Source organism: Chenopodium quinoa, unplaced genomic scaffold (genome assembly GCF_001683475.1).
Source record: "Chenopodium quinoa cultivar QQ74 unplaced genomic scaffold, ASM168347v1, whole genome shotgun sequence".
In the NCBI taxonomy this organism is placed as follows: domain Eukaryota; kingdom Viridiplantae; phylum Streptophyta; class Magnoliopsida; order Caryophyllales; family Amaranthaceae; genus Chenopodium; species Chenopodium quinoa.
In genome coordinates, this window is record NW_018744616.1 from 2,034,490 (window position 1) to 2,060,185 (window position 25,696).

General features: G+C 38.1%; 1 long non-coding RNA gene across 1 annotated transcript; it reads left to right on the top strand.

The window, feature by feature from the left end:
• Positions 1-4,366: 4,366 nt before the first annotated feature.
• LOC110700097 lies at positions 4,367-4,746 on the top strand. The gene is made up of 3 exons (XR_002507126.1): positions 4,367-4,405; positions 4,491-4,548; positions 4,647-4,746. It is a non-coding gene; the product is annotated as an uncharacterized LOC110700097 (long non-coding RNA).
• Positions 4,747-25,696: the final 20,950 nt, after the last annotated feature.

Sequence of the window (25,696 nt, forward strand, 5' to 3'; positions counted from 1 at the left end):
GTTTATTAAGACTCTTGGTATGATCGCATGGCTAGACATGAGGACGTTGTGAAAAATAAAGGACCCAATGACCAAATAGCACGGAAGACTAAAAGACAAACTAACATGATTAATTTTGTCCAATTTTAATGTTTATGCTATTTAATAGGTGAAAACGGTCCATTGGCAATCATTAGTCACAAATAAGATCAACCATAATCAAAGACAAAGAACACATGTTAAGGTTAGCACAAAAATCGATCACAAGAAACTAGGAAGAGGAATAGAATTCTAGAAGAGTTAAGACTCATGGGTATAAAAAAAATAAAATAAAAATAAAAAATCTATAATCCTATGTTATATGATTAAACACGGACTAAAAGATTTGGCTAATACTAGCTTGACATGAAAAGATATAAAAAATTAAAAATAAATAAATAAATAAAATAAAAGAAAGTTGACGCTAAAAAGACACCTAAACTGGACAGGCTGTAGTATATCAGTTATAAATTTTGATCTGTGACATGGATTGGGACGAAACCAACTCTAAATCAAAGATAAAACTCGGGGATATAGATCCATATGTGGCACGAGACGTTACTCTTTCTAGAACTCCGGTTATGACCAAAACAAGTTGACTCTTGTGCAGGATACGAGAATAAAAATCCGGGTGACTCAAAAATAAAATAAAAATAAAATAAATCAATGACTCGACTCTACAAAAAAAAGGTTTGATAAGAGAAAAAAATAATTAAAAAAATTCAATAAAAAAATGCACATATAAGCATATCGTCACGCATGATGCAATGAAGTTCGCAACCTAAAGTCAAGTTTTATGTTCGACTATGGTCAAGCTTTTGGGTGTCAAAGGGTACCATGGTTAATAGTTTGGACGCGTTAGCAAGGCAGCCTCCCTTGAGGAAGTATTCCAACGGGCGGCTTCGCAAGTTCGTGATGACATCGAACTCGACTCCATGGTTTGGGTGGATTTAAAAACTCGGATGAACCCTTATTGCCGTGAGCGTTTTCGGGTTGATAGAGCATAAATCCCACAGGCTAGCCACATACGTAGAACAGGTACTATTGTGGCAAAATAGGTAAGCTAAAATGCATATGTTACAATGCCAATTAATTCGCAGGAATATATTTCAAGAATCTTTCAAGTCTCATCCACTCATCTCAATTAAATACCGATCACTCAAATGGATAAATAACAAAGAATCCTCCCCAGTGGAGTCGCCAAATTGTAGGTGTCGTTCGAAGTGCGCCTATGTGAAGCATGTTGTGAATATGCTTGGCACTCTTAGGAAGTAGGAATTGACATATACGATTAGGGACAAGGAAAGTAGGGAGCCTCCAACAAGTTTTTAAGGAACTTGTAAACCGTTCACGGATCATTTAAGGCAACCACAAATAAGGGACAACGAAGGCAACAACGATTGACCCGTGAAGGTTACACCCCATTCATAATCCATGAGATTACTAACTCCATATGGTTCGGAACCACAAAAGGAGGATCGAGGATGATGGTACGAAGTGAGTCATGGAGTCACATTCGCCCGTATTGGCCTCTACTCGATTCTTATAGTGAAAATTGATTCCTGCGATCTCAAAGGCATACAAACAAAATATTCAATTTGCTCCAAACTATTATTATGCTAAATTGGTTTAATATTAATGAAACACATTATTCCATAATATTAGTGATCACTTGATTAAATAACAAGATTAAAAAAGAACCTAAATCGGTTGTCCAAATTATCTTATTAGTCGTGATTTTCAATTACATATTCCCTTTAATATGCAATATGGTGATCATAATAACAATAGAATAAACATTAATATTGGAAGCAATTTAACAATAATAACGTTAGTCAAATCAAATATAAAATAACCTAATCATGATGCTAGCAATATAAAAATAAAATAAGAGTAATTAAAATAATTAATTATTCACATTCCGCGCGTTCCTTTAAATTGCTACATCATGAATAAATTGTTAGTAACTTCAATTAAAATATAAAATCAAATTGAAATAATTAAATTAAATTAAATAAAAATTAGATTTGATTTGGTCCAAATCCTCATTTAATTATACCTTACACGTCTTGGTTTAAGGGCGGAACCTCTGGTTAAGTATGAACTCTTTGGAGTGCTTAAGGGAAGTATTTTGAGATAATAGGATGGCTAGTATTTAGGCTAAAGAGGGAGAAGAGAATTATTTTATGATCAAGCTTGTTGATGATTGAAAAAAGGATGATATTACCTCTATTTATAGAGAAAAAAGAGGGGTCGAAGAATTAAGATAAGATCCGAATTAAATCAGAATAAATTCGATAGACTGCAGTTTTTGCGGTTTTTGTTTTTATCATATCTTTTGATTAGGAAATCGGAATAAGATGAATAAGATATCGTTGGAAATCTCTTGACGTCTACTTTCTAACCCAATTAGAATCAGATAAAATACTTTGTAGAAGTAAAGATATGGCCGAAATCGTGAGACGGTGTCAGTTTTGAATAGAGTTTGACATTTTATTCATATCTTTTCCGTTATAGCTCGGAGTGGATATTATAATATATCATTGGAAAGATAATTTCATGGGATATCCAACCATATAAAATTTGGATAAAAACTATGAGGCACGAAAATAATATCTGTCTATCTTTGAACGTCTTTTAATTCGAATAAAATTAGGACTTTAAAAAAAAGAGTTTTATTCAATTTCAAACTCTTTATTCTTACCTTTTCAAAAAGGATAATTAAGATCTTTTAGAAACTTGTAGAAGATTCAATTAATCCTAATTGGTTAAGGAATTGTATTAAATCATTTGGACCCTCCATATGATCGTTGGGTCGTAGGTAAGGCGGGTTTAGGTTCGGTTTAGGCTCAGTTTAATATTTTGGTCACAACGTATTCGTTATAACTCGGATTTGGGCTTATAATATATATTTGGAAAGCTCTTTTCAATCCCCATACAACTATTTAATCATTGGACCCAGATTATGGACACAAAATGAATGATTTTAAAGGACACAAAATGAATTATTTTGGGTTTAAAGGCACGAAAAGAGGAAAATAAGTTATGGTTTGGGGAAATGGGCTAGTAATTGGGTTGGTTTATGAAATGGAAATATGGATTTAAGCACTCCAAGATTAAATACTCAACCCGACCAATAATGGCGGTGAAAGGTTGTTCATCATCGGGTTTGGTTTTGGGGATACATTTTTAGGTGTCTATACATACGGATTTTAGATAACGCGTTCTCCATCGCGAAACGACAGGACCCATCGCGTCGCGATGGAAGCAATTTTACTCCGAATCAAATTCGATCTTTTTCAGTTCGTTTTGGGACTTTTTTCTATATGTATAAGGTCCTTATTCCCCGTTTTCATCATCAACAATCATCTAATTCTATTCTATTCTCTTTCTTAAGCAATAACTTGTTCTTTCCCTCATGCTTTCTAGCCTAGCCTTTTTACAAACACAATACCGCATCCATAAGTTCTAGACTCACCTAGCTAACACTAGTAGAAAAATTGAAAATGCCACCGGTTATCTTTGTTTGATCTGATTTCGAAAAAAAGGCAACCATCAAAGAGAAGGAAGGTGGAGAATCCTAAAAGCGTTGATGAACCTACAAAGAAGATGAGTGAACAAGGGTCGAAGAGTGAACAAGTGTCGGAAAAGAATTCTTCGAAAGGTTCAGCCATGCAACCTACTCCACTTGTTGGAGACAATGTCCTTCAATCGCTCACTAAGGATTTAACTTTTCTACACAATCGTTTTAGTCATTTGCCTAGTGACGATCCCATTGAAATTGCACTTCCTAAGGCAATGTTCCATTATGATGAGGATGCAAGTGCATGGTTAAACAAACAAGATGTGAAGGAATTTTTAAGAGGTTCAATGCTTAACATTTCTCTCATTCAAATATTCATGAGGTACGGGCACATGCCAATTAAATTAATTATGTTATTCATATTAGTGTTGTTTATCCTTCATATATATGTCAATTAATTTTTCATTGTCCATGCACGCAGAGCACTACGAGAGCACTTAAGTGACACTGATTCCCCTAGTAAAGTTGGGTGGTTATCCCCCGAACAGACATCCGAGACTAGAATCTTACACAACTCCCCCAAGGTGATGTATTATGTTAATCATAGTATTAGGGAATCAATGCGTGCGGGAGACAAGTTCATATTCGCCCCATGTTATGAGGAGTACGTTTAACCATGTGTAATTCAATTATTTCTACATTTGAATTATATGTTGTACCCTAATTATTGATTTGTTTGTGTATTGTGAATTTATGTAGGTTTCATTGGTTCCTCATGGTGATTTTTCCTGCTAATAACACAATCTTTCACCTTAATTCAGCTCGATCAACAAAGAAGTACCTCGTGATGTCTGTACTACAAAAGTCAATATAGTTACCTAGTTTTGATTATCTTAACCTAACTCATTTAGTAGTCAAACTAATCAAATTTGAATTTACTTTCTTATAGTATTATGAAGAAGATACATGGTCGTGCTCCACGGGGTCCTACATGGAAATCACCTATGGTAATGCCACATCATATTGTGATTACCTTAATAAACATTGCTAAAACAATTGTGGACTTTATGTGACGTTTGATTCATTTGATTTGTTCCTATGCTAGTGCCCACAACAAGATAATGGAGTTGATTGTGGATTATACGTGATGAGATTCATGCTTGACATAGCGACTCATTGTACCAACACCATACATCTTGATGAGGTACGACCTTAAAACTTAGTAAAATTCTCTTTTTACGTGATTTCAAGGCTTAGCCACCTATAACTAAGTATAATTGAAATGTTATGAGAAACAACATGGTCATTAGTTAAAAAAATGTAGAAAATGGGCAAGTAGAAGTCATTTAGGCTTATTTAGGCTATTTAGGATGAAAATGCGACCTTAAACTTAGTAAAATGCTCTTTTTCTGTGATTTCAAGGCTTAGCCACCTATAAATAAGCATAATTGACATGTTATGAGAAAGAACATGGTCATTAGTTAAAAAATATAGAAAATGGGTAAGTAGAAGTCATTTAGGCCTTATGTAGGCTATTTAGGATGAAAATGCGACCTTAAACTTAGTAAAATGCTCTTTTTCTTCAATTTCAAGGTTTAGACACCTATAACTAAGTATAATTGACATATTATGAGAAACAACATGGTCATTAGTTAAAAAATATAGAAAACGGGCAAGTAGAAGTCATTTAGGCCTTATTTAGGCTATTTTGGATGAAAATGCGACCTTAAACTTAGTAAAATGCTCTTTTTCTTTGATTTCAAGGCTTAGCCACCTATAACTAAGTATAATTGACATATTATGAGAAACAACATGGTCATTAGTTAAAAAATGTAGAGAACGGGCAAGTAGAAGTCTTTTAGGCCTTCTTTTAGACCATTTTGACCTAAGTATTTAATTTTTTACATATTTATTACTCACATGTTTAACTTAACTAATTTAATTTATTCTAACATAATTTATATATATTCTAAGTTTTGCAAGGTGCGGAAGGGAGATCCGTTAACAAGCAAGGACCTTAATGAAGTTCGAGACATGTTAGCATCTTTCATCACCTTCAATTTGTAAATGTGACATCATTTTGAATTTATACTTTGTTAATTATTAAATTTTATACTACAATATTGACTAGTTAGTATTGTTTGTATTTATGTATATCACACTTTATTTGTTGTATTGCATTTGGTTTTTAATTATTAATGTCTAAATATATATTTTTAATTCTTGTTATGATTATTAATAATAATTATATTATGGCAGAATTTATAGAAATAATATGGAAGAATATTATAGCGGGATCAGTTGCAGGAATAATTGCAGGAAAAACGAAAAAAAAAATAAGAAAAAAAAAATTACATCCCTATTATTGCCACCGGTTTACCGGTTCAAACCGGTGGCAAAAGTCAGTGTTCCAATCCAAAAAAAGCGCGCCATTTACATTGCCACTGGTTAACCGGTGGCCATAATTATTATTACCACCGGTTAACCGGTGGCCATAAGGACTTTTGCCACCGGTTTTGAATCGGTGGCCTTGCGTTTGTTTATTGCCACCCCCCAAATGACCACCGGTTCAAAACCGGTGGCAATGGGGGGTTTCAACCGGTGGCCATTACATATTTTCGCTTAGTGCAAGTTCAAAGTTGTCTTTTCCCTAGACGTGAAAGGTTGATAATTTATGAGGGTTTGGTCCCAAATCCCTATTTCAATTATTTAAATTAATTGTTTGATTTAATATTTTCCTTGAAGTTATAACGTGTGTATTGTTTTGACCGAAAGAGATACGAGACATCAAATTAAGTAATTTAATTACTTAATTATTCTTTTGATGTAGACATCATATTTTAATTATTTTATTAATTTCTAGTATCATTATTAGGATACTTTTATTGCTTTCTAGTATCATGTTTAGGGAATTAACTAATATTTCTAATATCATGTATCTTTCTAGTATCATGTTATGGCTAAACCTTTGATCTTTAATGCTTATTAGTGACATGCTAGGATTTTTTATCAATCATGTTATTATCATGCCTAGGATCTTACTAGTATTATACTTTATTTAGAGTATTATAATGATTTGTTGTATTAATTATTATTATGTAGCTTGATATTATTATTATTGCTTGATCACGCCCTCTCTTGTAGGATTAAAGGGAATTTGTACTTGAAATCACGCTTAATAAGATAATTAATAATTTTAATTAGGCTAATATGACTTTAATTCAAGTGATCGCCTATAATTGATTTGTTTGTGTATTGATATTCAACCAACATAGATTAAACAGGTTTAGGATTAATATAATGATTGTATGTTAGTTAGAAAGAGAACATGAATATGAGAAGAATAAAGCAAAGGCTTATTTAGGGAAGGTTCAATCTCTTTTAGGTTGGATTTGTACCTTCATCCCCAAATATCCAGTCATGGTTTCGGACCACTATAGAGTTAGTGATCTCATGGATCGTGAAGGGGTGTAACCTTCACCCTGTGAGTGGTTTACAAATTCCTAAAACTTGTTGCCGACTCTTTTGCTCTAGTTTCCTTCCCTATGGACGCCACCATACTTAAGTGTATGACCACATTGGGGCTCAAGTGTAGGATGCTTGAATAATTCCCGACAAGCGCTCTACCAACGCATACATGCGGCAAAGATTGAATGACCTAATTGGTCAAATCATAGTTCTCTGACCCGGGTAATCTAAAGAACGACCAAGTCTACGGGGCCGGATGTCTAAAGAGTTCAGTCGGTGACCGGCCAAAGTTCTAACTTAGATTACTTTTTGAAATTACGTAATTCCCCCCCCCCCCAATGGGGCAAAGGGACATTGAGCATAATTGGATTGCAAGAACTGCATGCGGAGGAGATCACCACAACTTTTTCACCGCCTAGGCTAACGGTTATCGTTTTGTATGCTTAGACGGCTGTGTACTTGGTTTGGGGAAATCACTACTGTGATGGGTTGACTTAGGAACATCACATACTTTTTAAGGTTTCAAAATCTCCCAAGTCAATCAATCAGCAAACTAACCAATCACACAAATGCCTAGGGGCAAGTACATCCGGGTTATCATCTGCCACATGCTCTTAAAAAGTTAGGAAAAATTCAAGTATATATATGCAAAATTCAGAAATCAATGCAAAAATTAAAGCAAATCAAAATCAAAATCGACTCAATCAGTACTTTCATAAATAAAACCCGGTCACAAGAGCAGGAGGATGTTGACCGGATAACCATCCGGGTAAAGACAGAGAACTTAAAATTGTTGATTCATTACATTCAAATAATCGGCACACAGGCCAGAAATGCAGACAGCCGGTTAAATCCGAATAAAAGAAAATGAACTTAAACTTGCGGCGCAGCTTGGTCCCTCTCTCCTGTCTGCTCAGGTGGCGGTAAAGTAGAGTTCACCTGAGCTTCTTCTGGTCCTTGCTATTTTTCTCCTCCGAGTACAGCTTGAATTGGCTCCTCCTTTATCTCTCGGTTGGCCCAGACATCTAATGATCCAGAATATAGCTTGCCCTCATCCTTGGCGGTGTAACTTCATTAGTGTACTGATAGGCCAAAGCCCGGATACCGTACTCCTTCCCCAGGTGCAAAGCCTCCTAGGCTATCTTTGTAATACTAACTTATCTTTTGTCATCGTGTGTGCTTTATTCTGAGAGCTGCCTAACTTAAAAGTTCGAGGACGAACTTTCGTTTTAGGGGGAGTAGATGTAATACCCCAAAATTTGGAGTATTTTTAATCAACGATTTCTTTTCAAAAATAAATAAATAAACTTTAAAACTAATTATTATTATTTTCAAATTTTAAAAATTATTATTATTATTATTATTATTATTATTATTATTATTATTTTCGGATTTGATAAAAAAAAAACTGATTTTGGATAACATACAGAGATTGGTTTGAAAGCTGATAAAAAGGAATTTTGAAAATCTGTTTACTGAGTTTATGTAACAAACTCAAGATAAGTTTGACCCTTATCTTGTGAAATTTCTAGAGTGCTAAACAACTCAAATTATATAAAGCCCCCTTAACTTCAAATTTCAATACCGTACTTTCAATCTTTTCTCAAGTAAACTATCTCTTCTTAAAAAAAATTAATAATAAATATTTTTCAATGACGAGTTCGGAAGTCACCGCAACTCATCACTCCATTGTTTCGGTTTCAATATGTATTTGGTCTATTGGATTTTTGTGCTTATTGATTTCAAAAAAAAACCGAATTTGTATGCTTTCAGTGGAATTTGGGATTTGGGTTTTAGTGGAATTTTAGGATGTCGGTGATGATGATGGACGAATGTCGGTGATGATGATGATGGATGTTGGTGATGATGATGAGGGCACCATTTAATTAGTTGTTTATATTTTGTTTTTGGGGTGACTAGATTACTGGTTATGATAAATTAATCACACGCTCAATTTTATATATATATATATAGTCGTATAATTATCTAACTTAGAATCGTTTATTTGTAGACGGAGGCTACTAGGTGACCGTTCCGGAGGTTAATTACCTTGAGTTTTACGCACGATCAAGGTAATTTTCAATGTCCATCATCTTTAGAATCTCGTTTTGAAATATTATGTGTCAAATACATGCTTATGTAATTATATGTGATGAGTGTGCTGTCGTATGATATTATGGAATCATATATTATATATGAGTTTTCCATTTTGTGTACTAGTATATGTAATTTCGAAAAATATGATTATTTGTTATCGTATGAGTTTTTTTTTTTTAAATATAATCTTGGGTATTGGATGATTGATTATACGTGATTGATGGTCTATATGTCATGTAGGATGACTATGGTCTAATAATACTAAAATTGAAGTATTGTTACTTGAAATTAAATTGATTTGTGCAATACTACTAGTGTACAGTGTAATTGGATGATATTATCTAATAAAATGTACAGTGAAATTTAATTTAAGAAGGTAAATGAAACCCGAAAGGGTGAAGAACAGGTTGCCCACTAGTAGTTATGGTTGCCACTAGCTGGTTTAAATTATTGTATATTGTTGTTAGTCTTCCTCCTAATCACTGGGTATTAGTGAGGGGTGTCCACACTAGGGACATTTTGTTTTATTTTATGGCCAATTGGGGTAACGCGCGACCCTCTGTAAAGTAGGTGGTGACAGGGACTAGTCCCGGCTTACTGGCGTTCTCTTTCCCTTTCTTAAATAAAGAAATAGTATGTTATGTGACTATTTGAACTTGGTTGAGTATTAAAATATTTATGAGACTATATTATGTATAAAATGTTTTGAAGTAAAATTATTTATTTTACGGGATGGAGTTGGAATTACTCAGTTTATCTGATTTTTGGGAGTTTCCTCTCTTTTCTTGTTTCTAATTTATTTTGCAGGTTGGTAAAAAGGGTACTCGGTTACGTGTGAGGAGACGTTAGAATAATCACGTAGCTAAGACAATTTAGTTTAATCCCGAATTTAATTATTTCCTCTCAGTTATTGGTTTCAAAATAATTGCAGTTTTGATGTAATGACTATTTTATTTTGCCACAACTTAGACCACTTAGTTTATTTAAATATTATGTTATTTTTGCTTTGCATTTATTTTCTACGGAAAATAAGTGTAGCGGTAACACTCCCAGAGTTCGATGGTTGGGTTTTTGAAAGTTAAAGGTTACTCTTATTGTTTTTAAAGACTCGAATTTTGGGGGTGTTACAATCTACATATGGTCTGTGCAGTCAGACTCGTTCTCTTAAACGATCCGCTCCTGCTCAACATCCAGCGTTACCTTGAAGTTCGCATGGGCCATTTAATCTTCAAGCGGTTGACGTCCACGTGGAGATCATTGTTCTCCTCGTCAGCTCCCTCAAGAGTTTTAAGGTCCAAGTGGGCATTTTTCGACGTAGCCTCGATGTCGGAAGCTTTCTTCTTGGCGATCTCCAGCTCAGTCGTCAAGCGCCTGATGTTTTCCTACTGCGTCATTTCAAACACTTTAGTCTCAAGTTCATTTGATGAAGTTTGGTATTGAGCAACGTTTGCAGAGTCTCGCGCAGCTTTATTGGCTCGTTTTACCTTGTTCTGCTTGTGGGCCCATGGTTTCCTCAACTAATCAACCCTCAGCATAGCCTATGGACACAAATGGAGTGTTAGGGGCTTAAGTGGTAATATACTTATCGAAATCTATGGGAAAGGTCATACCTCATACAGGAGGGCCATGATCCGTTCGAGGTTAAATGTCTCTATGCCATGGATGGAATCCTTCTCCTTCTTGGGGATGGCCCCAAGCATGGACTTGGCATAATTCTGCACATTCGGCCATTAGGAGAAATCTGCATCATAACCAAGATTGGGTGAGTAAGCTATGCAGGCGGCACCTATCTACAGACGGTTGCCTGAATAGCCTTTAGAAGCCTACTGTGAGTGAAATTTCATCAGCATGGGCTAGGGAACCTCAAACGGGGATTTAAAGGGACTACCAATACCTTGATCAATAATAATTTGCAGGTTATTATCACCCACAGCCTCTGTAGAGCTACTTGCCACCTTGGGCTGCTCGCCTGCTCTAGACACTGCCTCGACGCCAAAATTCCTGTTTAGGTCTATACCTAGACCGAAGCCCTTCAGATTAATGCTCTTCCCCCCAATGTTGAGACGAGTCTTCCCATCCGGGGCTTCTGGTGCCGTCAGGGTTGAGGAAACCTTCTAAGATTTGGTGAAGCTATTGGTTGTCTCATCCGGCTTCTGCTTGATGAGCTTTTGGAGGGATCGAGGAACATCCTGAAACGCAATGGCATAATGAGTATGCAGCCGGCATAGCGCCGCGTGTAGTTAATAACTAAGGCAAACTACCAAGGTGACTAGAGCAAACGGTGAATACCTGACCCTTGGCGGCTATTTTCGCCCTTTTTTTCTCCGCATTGTCTTTGCGGATTTGTGCTGCAGACCGTCTATAATTTTTCTCTTCCGATACCATGTTCCTACCTGTCTCTGCAAACAAAGTATCTATCTGAATACACAAAAAAGAAACAAAACCAACAAGAAAGTAAGACATATGCCAATAACTGCCGGATGCATATTAAACGTACGTCTATCAAACATTGTACTAAGACCGCAGGCAGACAAAAACACCTCGTCTCTCAACCATTCATGCTTAGGTATCCAATTCTTGGGGACACTTATTGGTTCCCAGGTTGGGAGGGTGTCGGTTTTAGTTCAAAAAACCCCGCCATTATGATTTTCTCATAGTTCTCGTGGAATTTACATTTTTGATGTGGAAGGTTCGGCTTCTTATTGTAACTCATGTACTCGTGGTTCTCTCTCTCCTTGGGGGAGGACACCAGATAGAAGCGCTCCCTCCAATTATCCCACTTAGACAATTTGTCTAAGGTCATCTGGTATTTGGGGTAGGTGGTAAGAGTGTACCACGCTCGCCACCCACCTGGATTTCGACTAAGGTAATGGATTTCAATATAACCCAAAATGTTGACCCTATATTTTGGAGTTCACTGCCATATGCCCAAGCCGTATCCTCGGAGGATGGCTTTTACTGCATCATGAAGAAGGAAACGGAGGCTGGCTAAGAACGTTGCCTCATAACAGCCGAAGTAGCGATCAGCGTTTGTTTGTTTGTCTTCCGAAGCAACGGTACCTAATTCAGGCAGAAAATCCAGATGTTGAATCCACCTCCAAGAGGGTACTTGAGCTTAAAATTGTCTTAACCCTTCTCCATTGCAGCTCTACCTTTAGCTGACACATGGATCTCAGCTGGGTTATTCTTCACCTTCCAGTTCTTGCGTTCCTTTTCCTCGTTGTTCTCAAGCAGGGGAAGATCATCATCATCACTGATATCATCAGAACTAGACTTAAAAGCGGCGTTGCCTTCGCCTCTCCCTCATCTGAGCTAGAAGCAGAGACGGTCTCTTCCCTGTCTGCATATTCTGTCCTCATCTCTTGAACATAATCATTGGAGATTGTCTCTTCCCCATCTCCATCATCAGAATCACCTAAGATCCCACTACTCGGAGTACTGGGGATCCCAAAAGGGAGTACTCCCGAAATAACTAGCATATCCTCCCCCTTAGCTGGCGTTACTTCATTAGACGGTACCTCCAATGTATCGTCTCTTCTTCACCGTCTGGTGACTGTTTGTTTGGTCCAAGCCATTGTGTCCTGCACAGACACAGAGACATTTGATTATGGGGATGTAAAGGCTGCTCCATAAACCCAGAGCCGGCACCCCCATGAAAGGAATGGTGTCCTTAGAACAAGTGTATTATTATTCTGATAGTGGGTTCAGAATTATTAGAAAGCTAATATATTCAGTAAGGTCAAGTGATCGGAATGCCTAGGTGGAGGCCTCTTCTGATTAGTAATATTAATGTATAATTAATATTACAGCTTCATCTTGACTGAACCCTTCGGGTCAAACCCAAGCAATTAACAAACCGACTCGACTAATTAATTCGGAAATTTGAGCTTGGAGCGTCAAAACTAAGCGTCGGAGAATCTCAAATGTCGAGCCAAAATTTAGGATTTGGCAATACGGGAAAATGCTTCAAGTAACTAGTAAAATCCTAGCAACGCGAAAGGCTAGGAAAGTGCGCCCAATAGGAGCGTGCCACGTGGAAGCACACGTGGCAAAACGTCATGTGCCAGCACACGTGGCAGCCGCCAAGTGGCAACAGCCACGTTGGCAGCCACCTAGTGGCAGCGTGCCACGTGGCAATGCGCCATGGTGGCAGCGCGCCACGGTGGCGGCACGTGTGGCAAGGGGTCGTGGATCCGGGTGACGGGTCATGGACACAGGCCAAAAGAAAGTGGCCCAACCGAACATAACTTGGGGCTCAAGGTTGGGTGACACATGGTTAGCTCACAATGCATGTGAGTTGCCTTGGGGACCAAGTGGGAAAGTGGTCCTCATCTAACCATGTGACACTTGTTACTTGTTCCTTCGTGTATTTAACTAAGGGTTGAATTCTTCAATCTTTCCATGTGGGATCTTTTTGTGAAAAGTCCTTCATTGAAAGATGAGTCAAATTCACAAGCTATCCTTCCTTATAAATAGCCAAAGCATGGCTTGAGAATTCTTTGCTTGAGTAGGAGTTAAATAGGGCATTGCCTTTGCAAAAACCCTTAAACTCATATAATACTCGGGTTTTGGTCGGGCCTCGCTAACCTCGAGGCAACAGACCTAAAAGTCGGTAGTCGTTCTTACGGGTGGATTTCCGTTGGAGGCTTGTGTATTTGGGGCTAAGCTTTCAAGTAAGAGCCCATTCGGTCGAGCGAAGCACGCGTCAAATGTATATTTCCTATTTTTCCCTTTTGGGTTTATTTTATGCATTAGTGATATTAATTTATGCGAACGTGATCCTTGGCTCGGGTTTTTTCCGCGGTGAGTAGGACTCACCAAACCCCTATAGCGGTATTGGAGCTTCACTCGTTTATTTTTAATTATCGTATTTTTCAAGGTATTTTTATGGATTAGTTTTTCTTGTTATAAGTTGCTAATTAGATTAGTAGCTCGTTTTATCCATTTTAACCTCGTATTTGAGCTGACTTCAGCTCCCGAACCAAGATTTCGACCCAAAATAGTAAATTTTGGGTGGAAAAGGCGTTCTTGAAATGGATTTATCCTTTAAAGACTCGGTTTTTAGCCAAAAAACGACCAGAAATGCATTTTTTGAGGGGTTTTTCGTTTTTACGAAAAATTTTAAGTCTTTCTAACCTTGAAAATTAACTGCATATTTATGGTGGTTATGTAATTGGTTCAATACATATTTTATATGCAATTTTTAAACCTCTTTAGGCATGATTACTTTGTGGTAATTTGTGTTTGAAAGCTTGGTTTTATTTTTCACATAATTGCAAATTAATTGCATTAAGTGTGAAATTTTTTTTTTTGAGGCTTCTAAAGTGCTAAAGATTCAATCTTTAATTATGTTAAGTTATTGAAACTTTAAAAGCTACTAAATTCCATGAATTTTATGTTGAACTTTGTTGTTTTAATCATTTTTTGTTGATTGGAAACATAAAGTTTCAAAATTTGTGATAGAAATTTGTTTATCTTCATATTGGAAGATATAATTTTTCAAGGATTCACAAATGTTAGTAATTGGATTTTTTATTCGAACATTAAAGTTCATATTTTTCCAACTCCCTCTTACTTTGTCAAAATCTCAAGATTAATTTAAATTGATTAAATTAATAATGAGAAATTGCCTTATTTATTTTGTTGCACCAAGTTAAACAAATTTAATTAAAGAATGGTTCTTGGAAATTACTTTGGTTAAATGCACTTGAATGAATTTTATTTAAGTTAGACTTGTTATTATTTTCATTTTTCCTCAATAAATTAATTCTAAAATTAATTTAGAATTGATTAATAATGTCACATTATATCGGGAATTTTTCCCAAGGCATGAGCACATAAATCGAGGCCTAAGAGCCCTAAGCAAGCTCTCGGCCACCTGGGCTGCTCACGCAACCCACATGGGGCTGCCGAGGCTGTTGGGCACCTCGATGGTGTGTGCGTGTTGCTATGCGCATGGGCAGCAGGCTGTGCGTGCGATGTGTGTAAGGGAGGTAGTGCGTTGCTTGGTGCGTGTAGGCGGGGTATGCGAAGAGTTGTGCGGGCTATGGCTGCTAGGCAGCACGAGCCCGACACAGCAGCAAGTGCGTGCGAGCAGCAGGTTGCACCCCTGCTGAGGCTTGGTGCCTAGCAAACCAAGCCTCATTGCTTGGTGCTAGGAACACACACACAATCATTGGGCTATGTTTTGCATTTTAAGCCGTTTTTAATTATTTTAATTAATTTTGTTTATTTTAATTAAAATTTTTGGAGGCTAAGCCTCGGTTTTTTAGCGACATTGGCAAAATTTATTTTGACAAATTTTGGGTTCTACCGGCTTAATTAATTGGATTAATTAAGATAGATGCGGAATTTAGTAGGAGCTTCAATTATTAATTACGTCAATTACATAATCGGTTAAACAACTTTGACTAGTTTTAATTAGGCGTGTTAATCGAATTAACCACATAGATTAGTTACTAGTGTGGGCGTGTGTTTTATGCATTGTTACTTGTTTATTGTTGTAAAATGCATGGGTCATTCACATATAGTGAATGGATGAATGGAATGTATATTCTCTCACAGGTTTTATGAAATGGCAACTAGTGGGACCCGATTAGGATAGAAAATACGGACTGCGTGCCGTGATGTATTTTTATAAATCTAAATACGGTCTACTTACCGTTGAGTATTTTTGTACCTTAATATTTAGATTAATCCTAGTCGTAGATACTAGTAGTTGCATAATTTTTTGTTAAGTCTTAAAGACGAAGGTTCTTGGAAGACGAAACCTTGAAATTGCAAGAGAAGACCTTTTGAAGACTTGAAGAATTCAAGGGGTCATGCTAGTTGCCAATATGCAACTTATACTTATGCTTTATATATTTATGGTTGTGCTTATTTATGAATGATATGTTGGATGCATGTTTAGGTTTTCATTATGTTGCGATGATTAATTAAGTTCACTTAAATCAACTAACATAGAAAACCCAGGTCCCTAATAATATTGGGTAAAACTTGCCTTTCCAAAACAACACTTGCAAACGAATGAGTGTGATGGTGGGCTACGCCAAAGAGAGGTACCATCACTACTCCAATGAACATAAGGCACACCAGGAGTGCATGTTAGTTTTTGTTGTACTCAACGATATGAGTGATGGAGTCTGATATGTCCATTTAATATAGTAATTTACCCCCGTCCCTTGGTCATAATTAGTAGTGTTTTTGGCTCTTTCGAGCCACTTTTATTGCTAATTGGTGTTTTCTAGTGTTTTCGTAGTCTTTGTTGAGTTTTGTAGGAAATTGCACCTTTAGAGCATTTTCTCGGGTTTTTCATGGAGCGACTACGGAAATTAGAAGAGCACGACCATCTTTGAAGTCCAAGGCCGGTTAGAGTCATTGAGCCGGTGATTAAGGGCTCGGTAATCGGGATACCGGGGTATTTGGACCGAGTATTCAAGACCCGAAGAGGAAATTTGGATTGGGCCGAGGAATCAAGCCCAATCAAAGTCCAAGCCTCAATGAGAAGCAAGGGCCCGATCCGGCAAGCTAGCACGATCGGGCGCGACATGCATTTGGTGCTGGTGCGTGGCCTAAACCGCGCCCGATTGTGCGAGCATCTAGCTCGATCGGGCGTCGCTGCTGAGAAGAGGCGCAAGGAAAAAGGCGCGCCCAATCGGGCGGCCTGTAGCCCGATCGGGCGGCCTCTAGCCCGATCGGGCGCGTGTTTTTATCAGGCCTGATTAGATTAGTTTTAATTTTTGTTTTGAGGAATGTTTAAGTACGAATTATGTACGTAATTTTGGTTTATCTTCTTTTTTAGACTTTCTCTCTCTACTTAGGATATTTCTCTCTCTTAAATTCTCTCTCAACTCTTGTTCTTAATTACTTCCATTAATTCAGATTTCCTTTGGTAACAATTTCTTCTCCTTTAATTTCAGCTATTTCATTTACTTCTTTGATTATGTTTTGTTTTATTTTTTTTATTAGTTTAGTTATGATTATGTCTGAGTAGTTTAATTCTAGGGTTTATGGGGATCCATAATTAATATGAAGGGATAATTTGTTATTATTGATTATTGGTATTGCATGATAATTTCTTATTGAATTGTTTTAATTCTTTGCAATTAGATTATGAATCGAGCAGATGTAATTTGATTGTGAATGTTTAACAATATTGAATTGATGAATCGAGCAGATGTTAATTTAATATTAAAGGCTATTTTTAATAGGAACTTAGATCTAGTAAATTGCGAGAGCCTGTTAGATCTATGTTGATTAATAAATTGCGAGAGCCTGTTGATCATGTTATTTGTGAAATGTTGATTATTAGTTATTATGTGTTATCCCGGGATATTAATTATTGGTGAACCTATGACCCTAGGCCTTCTTATTATTGTTTTTCTCCCTAAACTTATTCTTCGTAGTATAGAATTTATTCCCAAAAATATTGGTTACTTAGATAATTTAGATTATAATAATTAATTAGGAGTAAAAAGACTTGTTTCCCTGTGGAGTTCGACCCTACTTCCCTATCTACTTTAGTTAGAGGACTTAGGTATTTACTTTTGATTAGGGGATACCCTATCAAAATTTGGCGCCGTTGCCGGGGAAACGGTTTTATTTTTATTTTCTGATTATTTTTTGTAGTCTAGATTATCCCCTTTTGTCTTAGAGAACGTTAGTTCTTTGAGGCAATTCTCATATTTGTGTTTTAGTTCCTTGTTTATGCCTAGGTGTTCCAGATCAGGTTACATTCCATTCGATCCTAAGATCGAGCGCTCTTTTCATAGGCAAAGGAAAAGCTATAGACAAATTCTGGCGGGTTCTGAGGAGGATAACAGTCGAAGAGATCCTCCCTCTGATTCTAGTGACACAGATATTCCTTCAGATTCAGAATCAGAGATGACAGCCCAGAAGAAACTCAGTGACTACTCGCAACCGAAGCTCACAGATTTCCCGCACCTTACTCCCACTCCAGCACTAGATGGAGTTCAATTCAAAATCAAGCCCCAATTCATCACTATGATAGAGAGGAAGCAATTCAGTGGAGCTAAGGGTGAAGATCCTAATCTTCACATTGCAGATTTCTGCCAATATTGTAACACCATTAGACAAGCCGGGGTCACGCAAGACCAAATCAGGGAGATTCTTTTTCCTTTTTCATTATGTGGCAAAGCTAAATTATGGTTTAATGGTTTGAATAGAACTGCACTTGGTATTACTGACTGGGAAACTCTTGCTTTCAATTTCTATAATAAATACTATCCTGTAGAGAGAACAGCGGTGCTAAGGAGTGCTATTCAGAACTTCACTCAAGAGGCCGACGAAACGCTATATGAGGCTTGGGAGAGGTTCAAGGATCTAAAGAGAGAGTGCCCCCACCACAATCTAGCACAATAGCCATTGATCCAAGCATTTTATAATGGACTTGGAAATTCTTCTAGATTAGTGCTAGATTCTGCAGCCAGTGGGAGGTTCATGAATTTAAATGTGGACGATGCAGGACAGGTTATCGAAGACATGGAAATACACAATTCCCAATATGGGAATCCGAGAGGGTTTGCAAATAAAGGAAAACATAATATCGATTCCGTATCCTTTTTGCAAGCTCAATTAACGTCTATTTGTCAAAAATTAGATAATCTTACTGTTGCTCCTAACTCTGTAGCTAATGTTTCTGTTGTTGCTAACAATGAAGCTTTTAGTGAAAATTGTGGAATTGTAGGTCATTGGGAGCAAGATTGTAGGAGCTCTATGGAACAAGTTAATGCCTTTCAAACCTATAGGCAGAATAACCCCTATTCCAATTGCTACAATGCTGGTTATAAGAACCATCCATATCTTTCATACCGGAGCACCAATGTACAAAACCCTCCACCTCCACCACAACCACAACAGCAAACCCCACCACAGCAAAAATATTATCATCCTAATTTCGGCCAGAAAAGCCAAGCATCACCCTTATCATCTTCCGACCCTGCCATGACAGAAATTAGAGCAATGATTACTAATATGCAAAAGCATATGGAGAGTAGGGATGCGCAAATTGATTCTATCCTAGCCCACAATAAAACCATGGACAATCAAATTGCACAACTTTCATCTACCCTACAATCCCGTCAGCAGGGAGCTCTACCATCACAACCTATCCATCCTACAGATCATGCCAATGCAATCACTCTAAGGAGTGGTTCACATTATGATGAACCTCCTATGCCAATAGAAGATAGACCAGTTCCTGATCTAGATTCCTCTATATCAAACGCTAATCCTGCTAGCCCTACAGGGCTACAAACAGATACTAACTCTACTAATGTTTCTGTGCAGGGTAAATCGCAGGTTAAGGGAGGAGATGTGCAGAGCCCGGTTATCAAACTTCCATTCCCTAATAGACAACTGAAGAGTAAGCTTGATAAACAATTTGATAAGTTTTTAGAGGTTGTGAAAAACCTGCAGGTAACAGTTCCTTTTACTTACTTAATCACTCAAGTTCCTGCTTATGCTAAATTTATGAAAGACATTCTGACTAGGAAAAGGGCCTTTAATGAAGTAGAAACTGTAGCTTTCATAGAGGAGTGTAGCGCTTTATTACAAAAAAAATCCCCTCCTAAATTAAAGGATCCCGGTAGTTTTTCTATCCCTTGTCATATAGGGAACGTTTCTATTGATAAAGCTTTGTGTGATTTGGGTGCTATTGTCAGTGTCATGCCATCGTCTGTCTGCGCTAAACTTAATATGGGAGAATTAAAAGTTACTAATATAAATTTGCAAATGGCAGATCGTTCGGTAAAATACCCCTTAGGTATTTTAGAGGACGTCCTTGTCAGAGTTGGTAAATTTTTTATTCCTGTTGATTTTGTTGTTTTAGACATGGCAGAGGATACAGAAATACCCATTATATTAGGTAGGCCTTTTCTCCATTACTGCAGGAGCAATTATTGATGTTAAAAATGGTAAACTTACCCTTTCTTTTGGTGACGACAATGTTACTTTTAATTTAGGGAAGGTTTTGAAAGGGCCTATGCTAGAGGACAATTGTTGCTATATTGATGTAATTGATATAATGGATGATATTTGTGATGATAGCTTGCCACAGTTTCTTGCGAAGGATCCCCTAGAGGAATTTCTCTGCGGGAATTTATCTAAAGACAATGCAAGCGTTTGGGGTAATGAGGTACAAGATATTGAAAAGGCTCTTTCCTTAAAAGAGTTAAGCCCCAAGGAAACAATGAAGGTAGTAAATTTAGTTCAGGAATCAAAACCTGCAGAGGTCAAGAAACCTGAGCTAAAACCTCTCCCTTCTCATTTAAAATATATTTTTCTTGATGAACAAGAACTATACCCCGTGATCATCAGTACTGCACTTACTGACCTACAAACTTCCCAACTTCTAGGGGTTCTCAAAACCCATAAGAAAGCTATTGGGTACAGTATTGATGATCTCGAGGGTATTAGCCCTGATTTTTGTATGCACATGATACATCTAGAGGACAACTATAAGCCCTGCATTCAACCCCAACTAAGATTAAATCCCAACATGCAGGAAGTAGTCAAGAAGGAGGTTATGAAATTACTTGATGCAGGTATTATCTATCCTATTTCTGACTACAAATGGGTAAGTCCTGTGCAGGTAGTGCCAAAAAAAGGTGGGATGACTGTGATAACAAATGAAAAAAAATGAATTAATTCCTACTAGAACCGTAACAGGGTGGCGTATGTGCATTGATTATCGTAGATTAAATATCGCCACTAAAAAGGACCACTTCCCTCTTCCCTTTATAGATCAAATGCTTGAGAGGTTAGCTAATTATAAATTCTTTTGCTATTTGGATGGGTATTCGGGATTTTTCCAAATTCCGATTCACCCTGAAGATCAGGAGAAGACTACTTTTACATGCCCCTATGACACTTTTGCATATCGTAGAATACCCTTTGGCTTATGTAATTCACCTGCTACCTTTCAACGTTGTATGATGAGCATTTTTTCTGATTTCATAGAGTCTATCATGGAAGTCTTTATGGATGATTTTAGCGTGTATGGTTCTTCGTTTGATTCATGTTTAATTAATCTCGCTAAAATTTTGAAAAGATGTGAAGAGTGCAATTTAGTTCTAAATTGGGAAAAATGTCACTTTATGGTGACAAAGGAAGTAGTTCTAGGTCATATTGTATCTGATAAGGGCATACAAGTAGACAAAGCTAAGATATCAGTGATTTACCAATTACCTCCCCCGGTTAATGTTAAGGGAGTTAGAAGTTTCTTGGGTCATGCGGGGTTTTATCGCCGTTTTATCAAGAATTTTTCTAAAATTGCTAAACCACTGACTCAGCTTTTTCTCAAGGATGCTCCTTTTATTTTTACTGACGAGTGTCTTGAGGCTTTCAACAGGATTAAGCAGGCTTTGATATCGGCACCCATCATATGTGCTCCCGATTGGAACCTTCCTTTCGAGATCATGTGTGATGCAAGTTACTTTGCGCTAGGAGTCGTGCTCGGACAGAGAAAGAACAAGGTTTTGCATGCTATTTATTATGCAAGCAAAACCTTGAATGAAGCTCAAGTCAACTATGCCACTACGGAAAAGGTGTTTCTTCCTGTTATCTATGCTTTAGAAAAATTTAGATCATATCTTGTTGGTTCTAAAGTCATTGTTTTTACTGACCATGCAGCATTGAAGTACTTGATAGCTAAGGCGGAATCAAAGCCAAGGCTACTCCGATGGGTTCTTCTGCTCCAAGACTTCAACATTGAAATAAAAGATAAAAAAAGAGCAGAGAACGTAGTGGCAGACCACTTGTCACGAATCAGGTATGATGAGGGTAAGGATTCTCTTCCTATAGATGATTCATTCCCTGATGACAACCTGTATGCAGTTGTAGAGCAACACCCTTGGTATGCAGACTTTGCTAATTATTTAGTGGGTGGTACTCTACCTCCTGACTTGTCCTACCAATAGAAAAAGAAATTCCTTTCTGATGTTAAACATTATTTTTGGGATGATCCTTTTTTGTTTCGTGAGTGTGCAGATGGATTATTTCGCAGGTGTGTTCCCGAACGGGAAGTTCATGGTGTTCTTACCAGTTGTCATACCTCACCTTATGGAGGACATCATGTCCCCACTAAAACGGTGGCCAAGATTAATGAGTCAGGCTTCTATTGGCCCACTATGTTTAAGGATGCTAACACTTTTGTGCAGGCTTGTGACTCTTGCTAGAGGACTGGCAACATTTCGCGGAGGCATGAGATGCCCCAAACCGGGATTCTTGAAGTAGAAATATTTGATGTTTGGGGTATTGATTATATGGGGCCGTTCCCATCTTCCAATGGGAATTTCTACATACTTGTAGCCGTCGATTATGTGTCCAAGTGGGTCGAGGCCATAGCTTCACCAACAAACGATGCCAAGGTAGTCATCAAGCTCTTCAAGAAGACCGTATTTCCGAGGTTTGGTGTTCCACGGGCTATTATTAGTGATGGAGGTACTCACTTCCATGAAAGACAACTGGACAACCTCCTTAAGAAGTATGTTGTATATCATAGAATCGAGCTTAGTTACCACCCTCAAACTAGTGGTCAAGTTGAGATCTCTAATAGGGAAATCAAGGCGATTCTAGAAAAGGTAGTAGCCAAGTCAAGGAAAGATTGAAGTATGAATCTTGATGACACACTTTGGGCATACTGAACGGAATTCAAGACACCAATTGGTAATTCTCATTATAGATTAGTTTATGGTAAGGCATGTCATCTTCCGGAGTTGGAGTACAAAACTTTTTGGGCGATCAAGGAGCTTAACATGGACTCTAAGGTCGCGGGTAAGAGAAGACTCCTCCAACTCAATGAGTTAGTTGAGTTTAGATTGTCGGCATATGATAATGCGTGAATCTACAAGGAGAAGACTAAGAAGTGGCATGACAAGAGGATCTTACCAAGAGAGTTTGCACCGGGTGATAAGGTTCTTCTCTTCAATTCTAGATTAAATATTTTCCCAGGAAAGTTGAAGTCTAGGTGGTCCGGTGCCTTCACTGTCACAAGGGTGAAAACATTTGGTTCGGTAGAGTTGGTCAATGACAAGGGTGAAGAGTTTAAGGTAAATGGCCAACGATTGAAAGTGTATCATGAGGGCACTACTAGTAGAGATGTGGAGGAAACCCTCCTAACTCCACTTCCAACCTGAGCAACAAGGTGGTAAGAAGGTCGTGCGGGACCTAGATAAACCAGCGTTTTGCGGGAGGCAACCCGTATTTCTTGCTTTCTAGACTAGTTTTCCTTTTTCTTTATTTTTATTTTTATTTTTATTTTAGAGAGGCGAGGAGAGTGAAATTTTACCTTTTATAAGTGTTTTTATACAGGTATAGGTTTGAGAGGTAAAGAGACTTAGAAAAATTTGAAGACGAAAAAAATCGAAGAAGAAGCTAAGAGAATCCGACTGGGCACGGGCCCGATCGGGCGGAGCTTGCCCGATCGGGCGCGCAAGCGAGGAAAATTTCAGCTCTTAATTCGCCCGATCGGGCGCGCAATTGGAGTTGGAATTGGAGCTTAATTCGCCCGATCGGGCGAAGCTTGCCCGATTGGACGCATTTTTGTGGAAAATCGAGTGAAGGAAAAGATATGTCGGGCGAAGCTCGCCTGACCGAGCGAGTAAAAAGGCGAAATTTAACTTCGTATTTGCGCCCGATCGGGCGGAGCTCGCCCGATCGGGCGCGCAACCAGACATTTGGAATTCAGCTTAATTCGCCCGATCGGGCGAGGCTTGCCTGATCGGGCGCGCCTATTTTTTGTCGTCCCTTTTATTCCTTTCCTTTCTTTCTTTCCTCACTTTCTTCTTCTTCCATCTTCTTCATTACTACTTTCTCTCTCTAAAACCTCCATTTTTACACCTTCAAACTCCCTTATTTTCAAGATCTCCTCCAATTCTTCCATCAAAACTTAAATTTTTTTTACATATTCTTAATCCTTTCATCTTTCTCTACAATCTACACCAAATTTCTACCACTTTATCTCATTTTTTATCAAAACCCTAAGAGAGAGAAAGCTTCAATTCCTACCATTTCTCATCATAAATGGCTCTAAAAAGATCTAGGACTGTAAGGGGGGAAAGCTCAAGGAAACAAGCGCCTAGGATTGACCCGGAATTGCAAGTTCCGGGATGGGAGAGGGTGGTCATCACCACCCAAGAGCAAAGGCAAAGGATGATCAATATCACGTCAAGGCAAGTAATTCCTACATGTTTTGTTCATCACCCCACCCTTGCTAAATTAGGAATTGATAAACCCGTAGAAAAGTTGTTTAAAGGAATTGGCATGAGTGGTTTGTTTAACTTGCACTATGATACTTATGATTATTTGACCTTGGAATTTATTTCTAGTTTTAATGTCATAAAATCTAATGCTTTGATTTCTCATGTTCAATTTAGATTACTTAATAATGATGTTAGATTGTCTTTGAAAGAATTTAGCAAATTATCTGAGTTAAAATCGGATAGACCAATTGAACCTCCTCAAGACAACATTTTCGTTATCTATCAATCCCTTACGGGGGATGCTAACTTGAACCTCTAACATGCCAAGGGCACTTAGATACAACATACCATGCCAAAGTTTTGGCAACGGTTTGTTGGCCTTACCATCTTTGGGAGGCATGAACCCGCCAATGTTAGGCGGGATGAACTAAAATTGTTAGGGTCATACATGATACCTAGGAGTGATAAGCTCAACATTGTCTATAAGATGGACCAACACTTCCAAAGGGTGGCCAATGCGGCCGAGGCGGGTAGGTCTAGGGTACCCATTTATTTTGGTGGTCTAGTAACTCACATAGCGGTCAAACACCTTAACTTTGTCCCTAACAACGAAGGGAAGGTAGCCGGCCCAACAATTATGGACCTACCCTATTTAGGTGGCCTAAATTGGATAAATGTCATAGGAGGTGAGACTTGGTGGGTGATTCAAAGGGAATCGGGTAGAAGGGACAATGCTTTTACTTTGCCTAACCCACTTTTGACCAAGTTTGAGAAGGGTCTACCTTCTTACACCTTCGACTTAGGCAACCAAGGTGAGGCCCAAACGTCTCACCAAGCACCACCCTCACCACAACCTCAATTTCACCAACCATCACCCCAACCCTACACATATGACATTCCCATTTCCTCAACCAATTACAACATTGACCCCAACAACCCTTATGAATTTTCGGCTTTTAGGAGCCAATTGGATAGGTTTGAGATGGGGCAAGGGAGAGTCGAGAGTATGGTTAGGAACTTGGACACTAGAGTTGGGTCTCTAGATAGACGGGTGGGGTATGTGGAGAGGAACGTCGGGAGGGGTCTATACCCCATGTACGATGATTATGCACGTCGGGGGGCTATTCCCCCTGATTCACTTGTTCCCGATTGGTTCCAATATCCTCAAGGAGGATACATGGACCCAAGTTCCTACGGTACCTATGTGGACTACTCATCGGTCCATGGTTATGGGAACGATGTTCCTTTTGGTGGGCTTAGGGGGAATGTGGACCCTAACTACTTTGCAGATGGTTCGGGTTATGGAGGTGGTGGTTCGAGCCATGGAGGAGCCGGTTCTAGCCATGGAGGGGGATATTCGAGGATGGAC